This window comes from Cetorhinus maximus, chromosome 36 (genome assembly GCF_964194155.1).
Source record: "Cetorhinus maximus chromosome 36, sCetMax3.hap1.1, whole genome shotgun sequence".
NCBI lineage: Eukaryota > Metazoa > Chordata > Chondrichthyes > Lamniformes > Cetorhinidae > Cetorhinus > Cetorhinus maximus.
The window spans coordinates 3,003,936-3,017,190 of record NC_135914.1 but is presented as its reverse complement, the minus strand read 5'-3'; the positions used below and the strand labels follow the sequence as shown (position 1 = coordinate 3,017,190).

At 43.8% G+C, this 13,255-nt stretch overlaps 1 long non-coding RNA gene across 1 annotated transcript; it reads right to left on the bottom strand.

The window, feature by feature from the left end:
- Positions 1–1,330: 1,330 nt before the first annotated feature.
- On the bottom strand, positions 1,331–3,464 carry LOC144672251 (uncharacterized). Its single transcript, XR_013574087.1, has 3 exons — positions 3,414–3,464; positions 3,014–3,063; positions 1,331–1,438 (listed from the first exon to the last, which is right to left on the bottom strand). It is a non-coding gene; the product is annotated as an uncharacterized LOC144672251 (long non-coding RNA).
- Between the last annotated feature and the right edge of the window lie 9,791 nt (positions 3,465–13,255).

Below are 13,255 nucleotides of genomic sequence, written 5' to 3'. Positions count from 1 at the left end.
TAAGCACAAAGATGGTCTTAGGATATCTCCCCCACAGAGCCATCTCAACTCAACTAAGCATTGTCTTTGAATATCTTCCCCCCGCCCCCATTCATCCTGGCCTCCATTGATCTAAACACCTCTTTGAACTCAGTTTTTCCAAAATATATAAATCCTTCATGTCTTCCTATTACCTCAACTTTCGGCCAAATATCAATAAATAACCTCCCCTTGTTTACTTATGAAGTATTTGTAAATGGTAAAAGTTCTTAAATTCCTTTGAAGTATAGCAGCTCAAAGGACAAGTTCTTACCTATCACCTCATGCAAATTTAAAAAGCCCATCACATTTACTTATACTCGCAACTTCACCATACCCTCTCGTTACAAATGATTGGATCCAGCACGGTTATCTTTCATCTCATTTCTCACAGATAAGCTGCCTTTACTAACTTCCCCCGTTTAATTACCCATGAAGACACACACACACACACACACACACAACTTTCTTTATAGAATACCATGATCTTCCCAAAAATATATAAAAACAGCATCCACCTTGACGTACAAAACTCCACCCATTCACCTTGTTTCCCTTTCATTCATTACACCTACACCACAAAAGGTATGGGATATCAACTGCAGCAACGTTCTGAGGGAGAGAGATCCAGATTTTCACTCCATCTTCCACAGTACCTCTTGTTCCAAAACATACTACACTCAAGGTAAATCTCTGACTCAAGGTAAATCTCTGACATGTAGGTTCAAATGTGAACACAAATGAAAATATACTGTAAAAGTGAAATGGAACCATCACAAGTTTCCTAAATCACTGCCCGTGTCCCTCTCCTGCTTTGTTCTGATTCAGTAAATGATAGAACAAGTCACACCACAAAGACACCCACCACTAACAGCAGCCCAATCCAGGACTGATATTGTCAACTCAGCAGAAATTGCAGTTTTACCCAGGTGACATTTAATTATAAATTAATTATTAATTAATACAAACATCTGGTGCATCGATATACTCGAAGAATCATTTATTTTATTTACATACAGACATTTGCCAAGAAATGACTACCCTGTCAGCAAATGGAGTTGCTGAATCAGCGCAAAAAGTCCAAATAAACTAAGGAAAGTCCTGAGCCTTTGTTCAATGTTTCTTCCAGACTTGAGTTACACTATAACCGTGGGATAATCCTTAACAATACTCAACACAACTTCTACATTTAACAAATTGAGCCAGCCTTTGAAGCTTTGGGCAGTGAACGGGGAAAGATAATTGTCTCTTTGGCTCCAGGTTTATGTCCACTAGGCTGTGTGTTCTTTGGCAAATCCTGTCACCTCCACAATTCATCAGAGAGAAACAGACCGGATTCTCATCTGCGACCTTCCTTCTTTTTTTGCCTTTTATCCAATGCAGCCAAGTCCAGTGAGGCGTAGAGAGGTCCGCCTTGAGTCTGGGAGAGATTTTAAACATCAACAGCGAAAAGTAGTTTAAAGATAGGTAAGATTGCCCACTCTCGCAACCGCGTTTCATAGAATCATTGACTGATATAACACAGTAAGAATTAATTCCACCCATTGTGTCAGTGCCAGCCCTATGAAAGCGCTATGCAATTAGTCCCATTGTACCTTTCTCTTTCACCGTATCGCTGTCATTATTTCCACCTTCCACTATTATTGTAATTCTTTCTTGAAAGTTGCTACTGAATCGGTTCCTATTGCCCTCTTTCCCAATTTGAGGAAAGTTTTGCTCCATTTGTATGCACAAGAATCGTCTGAATTGATCTTTTCTAACAGAGCTGCAGAATTCGCAAAGAAACTGGAAATAACCAAAGTTTAAACAGAAAACTGGTTTGATGAGTCTATCAATTTGATTGAATTCCTTTGTTGTTAATTGGCCAACCCGATTACTGTGTTTCGCCATGTGCCATCTACACAATTGAGTAGAGTCCACTAAATTGATCACAGTTAGAAGAATGGAACAAACACAATCAAAAGGCTTGTGTTTATATAGCGCCTGTCACGCACTGAAGAAGCCCCAGCACATTTCGATCCACTTCTTTGAAGTGTAGTCTCTGTTCTTGTTGCAACGCGGCAGTGAGTTTACGCACAGTGAGATCTCATAAACAGCAATGAATTAATGACGTAGATAATTTATTTTTAAGGTGCGGGTTGAGAGATAAATTATGAAACGGGAAACCAGAGAGAACCCCCCCCCCCCACAACACACACCGCAACCCCGATCCCCCAACGCCCCACCACTGGTCGTCTTGCAATAATGGATGTACCATCTTTCATGCCGACTTGAGAGGGCTGTCAGGGCCTTGGTTTAACGATTCATTTGGATTCGGCACCTCGGACAGTGCAGCACTCGCTCCAAAGGTTCAGTCTAGACCTTCTTCCGAAGTCTCTGGACACACGCACACACACAAATACACACACGCACTTGCACATAAACACACACACACACACACACACACACACACACACACACACACACACACACACACACACACACATATAAACACACACGCACACACACACTTTCTCCCCAATCTGACTCCTTCGCAGTCCACTTCCAACAGAAGCAGATTTAGATTTATCTATAAAAACTCGCCTGCGTTTAGTCTGACCCTCATTCTAATTCCATTGGCTAATGTGTTTACTAAATTGGTTGGGTCGGAGGAGGGGCAAAGGTGTTCAACGAGGGAAGGGGATTAGACTCGCTGTAGAGATAAAAGAAAATACCACAATTCTAAAATATGAACTGCTGAAAATGCGCCGTTAAACCTGACGGAGACATTCCACCTGGAAAATGGTCCTATCCTTTCTGTTGTCAGATGGGGAGAGGGACTGGGGAATATTTTTTGATTCCAGTTCGAGGGACGAGTGGCATTATATACAAATTCAGATGCTCTGGACTATGACCTACCCTGTGATAAACGCGTGAAATATCTGGCATGGGAAGCCTTGCACCTTATCCCAAAAAGGTTTTTGTATGTTATTACAACAATTTCATAACAACTCACCTGTACAGCATCCCGACGTGTCCGCTTTCCATCTCTTTGACGGTGGTCATCTGTGTTATTAACGGTTGAGATAGGAATTGAAATGTTATCCCAGTCTGGCTCATTCATAGTTATTACAGAAACGTCATTCGCCAATGATACAGCAATACACCAATGGCTCCAGTAAGCCTGTTTGTGAGCCAGTCCATAGAATGTCTCCCAACACGCGAAAGTTCCGTCAAAACTTCAGTGAATTGAAAATCGCCAATGGATGGACAAGCACTCTCCACCCACATTGCCTGGCGTCTATTGTCCTTCTGGTAAACTACGGCAACTATTAATAACCAGGAATTGGCATTTTATATGGAAACCAGAGACAGCAGAGTGATTGAGAACATTATTGATGGCGGGAAATGCTTACCTGTTTGTCGCTCATTCTGCCCCTCACTTTGCCTTCTCTCTCTCAAGCTGAAACTGGATGCGAACAGAATTATCAAACACGTGTTATGTTTTATGAATACTGACGGAGGTGCCAGAAATAGGCGAGAAGAGAATGTCAAGTGGTTTTAGAATCAATCTTAAATGCTCACGGAAAATGGCTGCATATACCATTGGAAGCATTTTGGGGTTGAACTGGGCTAGGTCCAGTGTTAAATATAGAGCGTGGGTTCGGGATGAACTTTTCAAATGGTTCAGTTACTCACGTTTCATTGTGGGACCTCTTGCCTGGCTCTCCTGAAAGCAGAAAGTAAATTATCAATTTAAAACTTGGAGAGGGGAATCATTTGAGACAATCAATTATTAAAATATCACTGATAAATATTAATGCTCACCTGATCCGCCGCTTTTACAAATCCAAATGGAAATAAGGACCAGGAGTAGAACCAGTATCACCAGGACAGTTATGATAACAGGGAGGGCCTGCATGCACCATCCTACAGAGACAAAACACTTAGAAACTGCTACGCCATCAAATCAACCTTTTCTGGAACACTCTGATGGGAAACGTGCCCCAAAATTAAGCCCAGAAGCAGTCCATTTGGATCATCCGGCCAGTGCAGGTCTTTGCGAGCGGTAACTAATTAGTCATATTCTCCCTGCCCTATCCCCCATACGCCTGAAAGTGTCTTTCCATCAGCTATTTATCCAATTCCCCTTTTGAAAGTTCATATTGAATCTGCTTCCAACGCCCTTTCGTGGGGCGTTCTCCAGGACCATTCGCTGTGTTAAAAGAGAATTCCCCCCATCTGCCCTGCTGGTTCCTTTGCTGATTATCTTCAATCTGTGTCCCTCTGGTTACCGAACCTCCTACCAGTGGAAACCGTTTCTCCATGTTCACCCTGTCGAAAACTCTCATGATTTTGAATGCCTCGATTAAGTCTCCCCCTCAACCCTTTCTGCTCTATGGAGAACATTACCAGATTCTATCTTCTCTCCACATTTACTGAAGTCCCTCATCCCTGGTCCCATTCTGGTAAATCTCCTCTATCCTCCCCAAAGCATCTTTGGCTGTTTTCTGCTTGTAAAGTGCATCCAGTTTGGAACTGACCTCAATTTCATTCCAACATCCACTGCCTAAACAGGAGGGCGGATGTAGATTCAACGTTAACTTTCGGAAGAGAAATCAGATTCTAACTTGAAGAGGAAAATGTGGAAGTGTTGTGAGGAAAGGGTGGATCCAATGGGTTAACGCTTACAAAGAGATAGCACAGGCACGATGGGCCGATATCGCTCTTTCCGCATCTATCTTTCAAGGATTCGACGATGTGACGGAGAAATATAAGGCAAGTCCAGAAACTGTTTAAAAGGACAACTCTACACCTGGGCCTAAGGTAACCCAAACTTATTTTTATCATATTTAGAATATCTATATTTATAGCTTACTTTACAGCTGCAGGTTCCAACAATAACTTAATTCCTCCCATCGACACTAAAGTCGCATAAAAGCCTCCATTGAACACATCGCCTACTCACCTTCCCCTGTCTCTGCTGCTTTGGAGAACGGCAAACTCTTTGTCCAATATTTGCCTGGAGACCCCAGTTGAACAATACAAGTACAGACACCGCCTCTTCTCCAGCTTTCCCTCGACACTATGACATGACTTCTGACAATGTAGGTCCCGTCCGCCTCCATTGTAACGGGATCGCTCGGCCCCTCGCTGACCAGGCCGGAAATATTCCAGAAAATAACAATCTGGTTGGAAGAAACTCCACTGACCAGACACACTAAGGGGACGGTTTCCCTCAAATGCAGCTCACCCGGCGGGACAAACAACAGCACAGTCGTCTTGTTGGTGGAACTGTCTGGACAGAGATTGGGACACATTTAACGATTCATTTGCCCCACATGATAATGCTGTGCATGATCTGAATTAATTTAATTTGCTCTCTTACCTCCAACCAGCAGTGTTGGTCCATTCTGGAGCGGCGCATTGCTACTCCTATGAGCACTGTAATAGGAACCCCAGTTATTTTTCTCGACATTGCGAATTTCCAGAATCAAGTGATGTTTGTTGTTGCCTTCTTTGGAAATAAACTTACAAATGCCCCAGTGACAAGACTGGGTGTCTATTAGTATCGGGGCTTCACCCACACGTTGTTTGTACCAGAAATAGCGGGACACCGATTCCACTTCGTAAATGTAGTGAGAGGTTATTTCCACCATCTCTCCGACTTCAGCTGTTATTATGAAGGGGCCCGAAGACAGAGAGGGCTCGGATTCTGTAACTAGATAGATTATTGTTACATCACTATCGCTTATTGGGAGATTGTAAGCAGCCACGATTAAAGACTTCGCCTGTAATTTTAAAATAGTCACATCATTGCCTTTAATTATTGGTGTTTACATTAATTCTGTAATTTGATTCCTTCGCTTTCTCGGAGGAACGACTAAATAAAATCACAGGATCAGGTCAACTCGCTGCACCTGGCCACTGGGTCATATTTTCAGCTTAGTAAACACTGATTCTGGCTGATTTCACTTTAAAATTCTCACCCTCCTCTTACTCACCATTAAGCCGCAGCATTTGGAAAATTAATATCAGAGATAAAGATCCCTTAGACATCTTGATGCGATGAGTTCTCCCTGTTTTCACACTCACCAGTTTGTTTGTGCAGGCGGAGTGGCCGCAGACTGACCTGAGTTCACTCCCAGTCAGTTGCTCCCCTTTCAGATGCGGTGGAAATTATGACGAGCTCTGCTATGGAAAATATGACACCATTTTGGGTGCAGTGTCGTGGCGAATGTCGCATGCGTTTGACTGACTGTGGTCACTGCCTGTGCGTCACAGTGGTCAAGTGGCAGCATGTCTTTCAAGAACTTTACTGGGTTGTCGCTTAAAGGGGGTGACATGATAATAATTGTATAGGTGTACGCTCAATATTGCAGTTAAAGTTTAATTGAATTTACCCAACCCCAATTGTCATTGAGAAGGTGGCGGTGACCCAGTTTTAATAACCTCCGTCAAACCGCTCCTCAGTCTTGTCTTTAGAGAAAAGAGACCTAGCCTAATCAGTTAGTCCTGTTAGCTATAACCTTTCAGCTCAGGTATTAGCCTTGTAAATCTATCTTCCACCGCCTGCAGTGCATCAATATTGCTTTTATAAAATTGAGTCCAGGAATGTGCACATTTTGTCCAAGTGTGGCCTGAAGAAGTTTCTATAGACGAACATGTCTTCTTTGTTTTTCACTTTTTTTCCTCTGCAAATATGCCCCGTACTGATTTGCATTGTTCCAGTTAAGATCACAGGCAATTGCATCAATGAGAACTTCCAATATAATGACTCACAGGGCGAATGAACCGTTCGTTTAATCCGCGTCAGAAACAGACCAGGACCTGAGGGCAAGAGAAAGGAAAATTTCTGCGGATGTTGGAAATCTGAAATTAAAACAGAAAATGCTGGTAAATTTCTGCAGGAATCTTTGAAGAAGAGCCATAAGTACTCCAAACGTTAAATCTGTTTCTGTTCCAGACTTGCTGAGTTTTCCCAGCATTTTCTGTTTTTATTTCAGAACCTGCGGCGTCTGTTTCCAGGGTTTGCATTTAGATCCTGAACGAGGATCACACTCCCGCATTGTGCTGTTCAGTGAGCGGCTTCACTGTAAATATTCCGGGCAGAACCGGCTCACGTAGCCCAGCGGCTATAACAGTGAACACGATTTTTTAAAAGCGCAGGTTTTACGAAAGAGCCGCGTTAGGGTTTAAAGGAAACTAATTCTCAGCGGGAAATCAGCTTGAGCCGGACACAGAGAATCTCGGGAATCGGTAATGAGAAAATTCTTTACGTTAGCGAAACTGAGGGGCAGTGGTGTAAGGTTTATAAGAATCTGATATAAATAGAAATTTACTTTATCTTTTGCTGGAGGCAAGAGTCCGCTAATTTATTTGAACCCGCTCATGGGATTTGACGGTCGCGGGCTAGGGCAGTGTTTATTGCCATTCCGCATTGCCCCATGAGAAGATGGTGAGCCGCTTTCTTAAAAAGCTGCAGTCCCTGTGGTATAGATACACCCACAGTGCTCAGGGAGGGAGTTCCGGGATTTTGACCCAGAGACAGTGAAGGAACAGCGATAAAGCTCCGAGTCAGGATGGTGTTTGTCTTGGGGGGTAATTGGAGTTGGTGGTGCTCAGATGCCCCCTCTGCCCTTGTCTTTCTAGATGGTGTCAGTCTTGGCGATTGGTTGCAGTGCTGCCTGTGTATAGATAGTACAAACTGCAATCTCTCTGAGCCTCTAATGAAGCGAATGCATCGTTTGTTAATTATTATTGGGATCAGTTATTTTTTATAAATACCGAGCATCGCAGATAAACAGTGACCCGGTGCCAGGTCGATGTGGACACTGTAAATGAGGTGAATGTACACCAGCCTGTTCTCTGTTCAGCTGAATCTACCCTGGACGACAAAGCCTCTTCTGTCTGCGGATTAACATTGAGTCAAATGCAGGCGGTTCTGTGCATGAAGCGCCTCAACTGTAAAAACAGGAAAACCACCGAGAGCTTCTGGATCGAACATCGTTTTCCATCTCAAGCGAAAAGCGGCCAGAATCTCGGCCAGCGGTTTACCACAATCGATGTACTTTGCACAGCCCCCGAATGGGTTGTGAGCGAGGCATCTTTCTGAGACTCGCAGTAAACAGCCGCGGTCACAGCCAATGCGCCTCTTTGCTGCCTAGCCCCGCTCTCTGCTGCAAGGTTCATTGACCCACTTCTTTGTTATTGAAGGTCAAGCATTTCTGCAGAACAGTTCAGACACTCAGTAAGGAACAACACTGTCTGCTCATTTCAGAACTCATTCTAAAAGTAATTCATTCTACCAGGTTAGTCACATTAAGATAAACGTTTCTCCCTCTTCACACCCAGTTTCCGCCCGTCAGCATTCTCCTGCAGATTCCTTGACATGGGTTCCTGTGGAGTCTTGCAGATAATTTGCAGCACAGATTTGCTACTTTTACTTTATAATTGGCTCAAGTTTGCCATGAGGGAGACCCATAAAATAATCATTTGACCCAGCAGCCGTTTTTAAGTAATTTGTCTCCGTTGGTGTGGAGCCTTTTGATCCTTTACCACAACTGTCACCATTATCCAGGGTCTACTCTTCGTCTTGATTCGTATTTGGATTCATTAAAGCGGCAGGTCTGGTGAGTATTGGTGTTTAACAGGGACTACTCAATAAGCGTGTGTTAATATGCTCGCTTTTAAATACTGATTTCAGTTTCTCGTTTCAGAAAGCTCAATGAATATATCCCAAAAGGAAAAGCGTCTAACATTTTGTCAAATTCATCACTAACAATCTCGCTGTATTCATCACTGTGTCAAACCAATTCAACCCAAACGCGCATTCCAATTGTATAGATATTATAATATTTTCCAAGTACTTTTTAGATTGATTCTGAGACCCATGAACATTTCCCATCTAAATATTTATTTCAAGTGACCAAAGACTAAAAGATCATCAGCAACAGGAGCGGGGTAGGCCCTCGATCCTGCTCCGCCATTGAAGAAGATCTTGGCTAATCTGTTTGTGGCCTCAAGTGCACTTTCCTGCAGATAACTCAAGGCTCCCATGTCAGTCAAAAATCTGCCCAACTCAGCCTTAAATATATTGAATGGCGAAGCCTCTAGTGCTCCCTCGGGAAGGGAATTCCAAAAAATCTAACGACCAACCGAGAGAAGAAGTTCCTCCGCATCTCCGTCTTAAAAGGGAAATCACATATTGTGAAACTCTGCCCCTATTTCGACATACCTCCACGAGTCGAAGCACACTCTCAGCAGCTAACCTGAGAAAACCCCTCAGTATCTTATATGTTTCAATAAGTTCACCTCTCATTCTTATATTTACAACTAGAAGTGCGTGTTTGATATGTTTTATCTGTATGTAGTTTGAGTTTGTAAGGAATATTTCTCCAGGTTAACAGAGGGCATTATCAGTCTATAATGATCATCTGAATTTGCACCCCAAGCGCTACTACCGCTCTAACTGGACACCCACTGTCCCCAACAAAAGAAATATTCGTTACGGCGTAGGAGGTAATGTCTTCGTCAGGTTCTTTACCCAAGAATGGGTTTCGCTCTATTGAAAACGCCGCCAATAAGAAGGCGGGAGAGAATGTAAAACTCAAATGGATTCTAGCAGTTTTCCAAAGAGATACACTGTTGTCGAAGGCACTAATTTAACTTTCAGTGTGAGGCATCGGAAACTCAACCAACAACCAAACTGTCTTAATTTAGAGTGGGTAAGAGAGTTAAAGTTACTTTGGGTGGAGACAGATACAATTCCCTCACGCGGGTTGAGTGTGTGGGGGGTGGGGAGTGAGAAGTGTGGGGTCCTGACCAAGGGGTCATTGCCTTCAAATTATAACCAGGCCGCCCAGGGGTGATGTCCGGAAACAATTCGTTCCCCCCAAGAAATGGCTGATGGGGCGTTTAGTTGTTGTGCGCTACTGAAAACATGATGCGCCGTAAGGGCTCAGGCACGTGATGACCTCTGCAATTGTTGGGTAATAGATGATTAACACAGATTGTGTTAAAAAATCTCACCCTCCACAGGCCCCTTCACCTTGAGCTCTGTCCCTCTAAAGTAAACTATCGTAATCACTCTCTCTCTCTCTCTTTCCCTCTCTCTCTTTCTCTATCTCTCTCTGTCATACACTCGCAGGCAGGCATTCATCATTCGGAGCCTGACTCATATGCACAGGCGCATTCTCCTCTATGAGTGAATTACTAACTCTTGCAGTGACACGGGGCATAGTGACCCGCTTTATATGCTTCAAGAATCAGGGTATCAGCTTCTCCATGTTGGGTTGTTGCACAAGCACATGTATTTATGCACTGACCCAGAACTAGTTCGGAAAGGAGAGAAAGGAGGTAAATCAATCAGTTAAAAACCTGAAGAGCGTCTTTTCCTTATGATGCCGATTTCATTTAAATAAAATAAACTGAGAAGACATCACGACAGGATGGCGGCCACGTGCTCCGTCAGAGATGGGCAGGGAGGGGGTTGGGGGGTGTGGGGGAGGTGGGGGTGTGGGGGGGAGGGTGTGGGCTGTGGTGGCGGGGCCAGAGTTCGACAAAGAGCAGGGACCGCTCTCGGGGGGAGGCAACAGTTGACGCCGGGAGGACCAGAGATGGAGGAGGCCTTGAAGGGATTTAGAGAGGCCACCTGTGGACAGGGCGCGAAACGGCAACAGCCACCATCTCTGTGACAGGGTCCGTGCTGAAGAATTTTAAACACTCATGAAATTATTATTTTCCGGTTGAAATAATGGGCATCCCTTTGGAGGCCTGCTAACATTTCCGGACTCCTTCAAATGCTGGAAAATCCCATCGTTCATCATTCTTAATCTTCCTCGTTATGTGGCCTCACAAGTTTGTGTTTATGCAGATTTCATCCTCCCCACGCCTGCTCTCCCCGCCCCCACCTCTCCATACAATCATTCGCTGGGACATAAATTTGCACATTCCAGTCTGGCCGCTCTGTGCCCTCTTTTACATGAAAACGCTTCGCTTTTAAAAATAAGGACAGACTTGCATTTCTGTAGAACCTTCCACGCCCTCAGGTCACCCCATAGCAACTTAAGGTCAATTAAAGACTTTTTTGAAAAGTCGTCTCCGTTGTAATGTAGGGGCCGCAGCAGCCAATACGCGCACAACAAGATCCCAGAACCATCAATGAGATAATGAACAGATTTTATTGAGAGATAAACATTGGCCCCAGGGCACAGTGGAGGACGTCACCCCCGGCTACTCTTCTTCCAATGGAGACTGTGGTCTTTTAAATTCACCTGAGATGGCTGACTGGCCCTTGATTTAACATCTCGTCCGAGAGACAGCTCCTCAGACAGTGCCGGTCTCTCTCAGAATTGACAATGGGGGATCAGCCTCATGACAGGGAAATGAACCCCCAAGTTTCTGATGCAGAGGTGAGGGAGCTACGCTCTGAGCCGCAAGTCACGTCTGGTCTGGAATGTGTGGGTCAGGGTTTATCTGTTTAAATGGGTGATAACCCTGAACACTTTGATGCCCCTAAGGTCAATTTCCAGGAGTGATGTTGAGTTTGATTGATAGTGAATTCTGGGAAAGATCTGATCAATTTCCAGCTCTATGTTGAAGGTGAGAAAGAATGAAAATTGAGAGAGTGTATAAGAGTGGAATGAACCATTCATGCCGGATACAAAATATCTTCCAATGTCAAAACGTCTTAATTTTAAAATATTTATTCATAGGATATGGGCATCGCTGACAAGGCAAGCATTTGTTTCCCATTCCTAATTGCACTTTAGAAGCCACCTTCTTGAACCACGACAGTCCCTATGGCGAAGTTGCTCCACAAATCTAGAGTTCCAGGATTTTGACCGATAGACGAAGGAGGGAATATGTCCATGTCTGGTTGTTGTGCAACTTACAGATCGTGGTGTCCCCTGCTGCCCCAGCCCTTTAAGGTGGTAGAGGTTGCAGGTTTGGAATGTGCTGTCAAAGGGGTCTTGGCGAGTCGCTGCAGCTCACCTCGTGGATGCTACACACTGCAGGCACTGTGCGTTGTTGCTGAAGAAGGTGAATGTTTGAGGTTTTGGATGTGGTGTCGCTCAAGCAGACTAGCCCAAGGACAGCCTGGGTGCCAAACCCACATCTACGAGAAAGATTGAAATGAGCAACATTGACATAACTGACCATGAGGAAACACACGTACATTTTCTGTCTGATGGGTGACGAATTAAATTGGGCTAATTTTACACTCTCTGAATGTTCAAATGATCATCCCCTTTACTCCTGCAGAGAGCTGATCGACACACCTGAATGGCTAGATAACAAACCTCCCGTTAACTGCGTACCATATGAAGTGGAGAAATTGGAAGATTTAATCTCCCGTTTGGACTGAGTTAAATGACCTCACTGGAGGTCATAAAATCTAACCAGTTTGTAAGGATGTTGAAGTACCTTAGAGAACCACATACTGTTTTGAAAGACATTGAACAGCATTGCACTTTATCGCAAAGTGGAATAGCCATGTTATGTACCTCAGAAATGTTTCTTAATAAAGTTGATGTTTTGGAAAACTAAAGTATTACTTAGTCTGCTGCCCTTTGACGCCCTATGGAACGGTAGTTGGTGTTTATCTCAATGTGCATCCTATAGGCCACAGAGCCTTGAATCCCGGGAAGGATCTCGACAGAACACACTGCACCACTTACCATATTTGCTTCACCAAAGTATATTGCAGCATTTAATCTACCCTGTTTTCCATTTTTAAGAGACCGATCCTTTTTGTTCATTCCTTTCCTTCCCGCTCTTTGTGTGAAACTTGTAAAATGTGTAACCTTTTCGAGCTCTGATTTAGGCTCACTGGCCTGAAGCATTAGTCAGTGAGTTTCATGGAAAGGCATGGAGTTAGTGAGTTCCCTGTTAGAAAAAGAATTGTCTTGTAAATATCAACTCCAATTATGTATCTGGTGGATAACAGAGAGTACTGGAAGACAGAAACTTGGTTTGCTTCTTCTGCAATGTCAGATTTTAAGGGCCGTGTTATGCGCTTTTATGAATTTTCATGAATGAAGTATGTTTTAGGAAAAAGAAAGACTTGTCTGAAACTCCCTCAGCCCCTGACAAAGCCTCAGGTCTCCCGGCTGACCAAGTTTTCAAAACGATTTGAAGTTTTACACAAGGTTTTGCTTATCGGTTTTGAGTTCACTGAAACATTGCCAAATTCTCTATCTCCTCGCTGGAAAAATGTACCAGGTTTACTCCAATTGAAAGGGTCGGTTAGTGT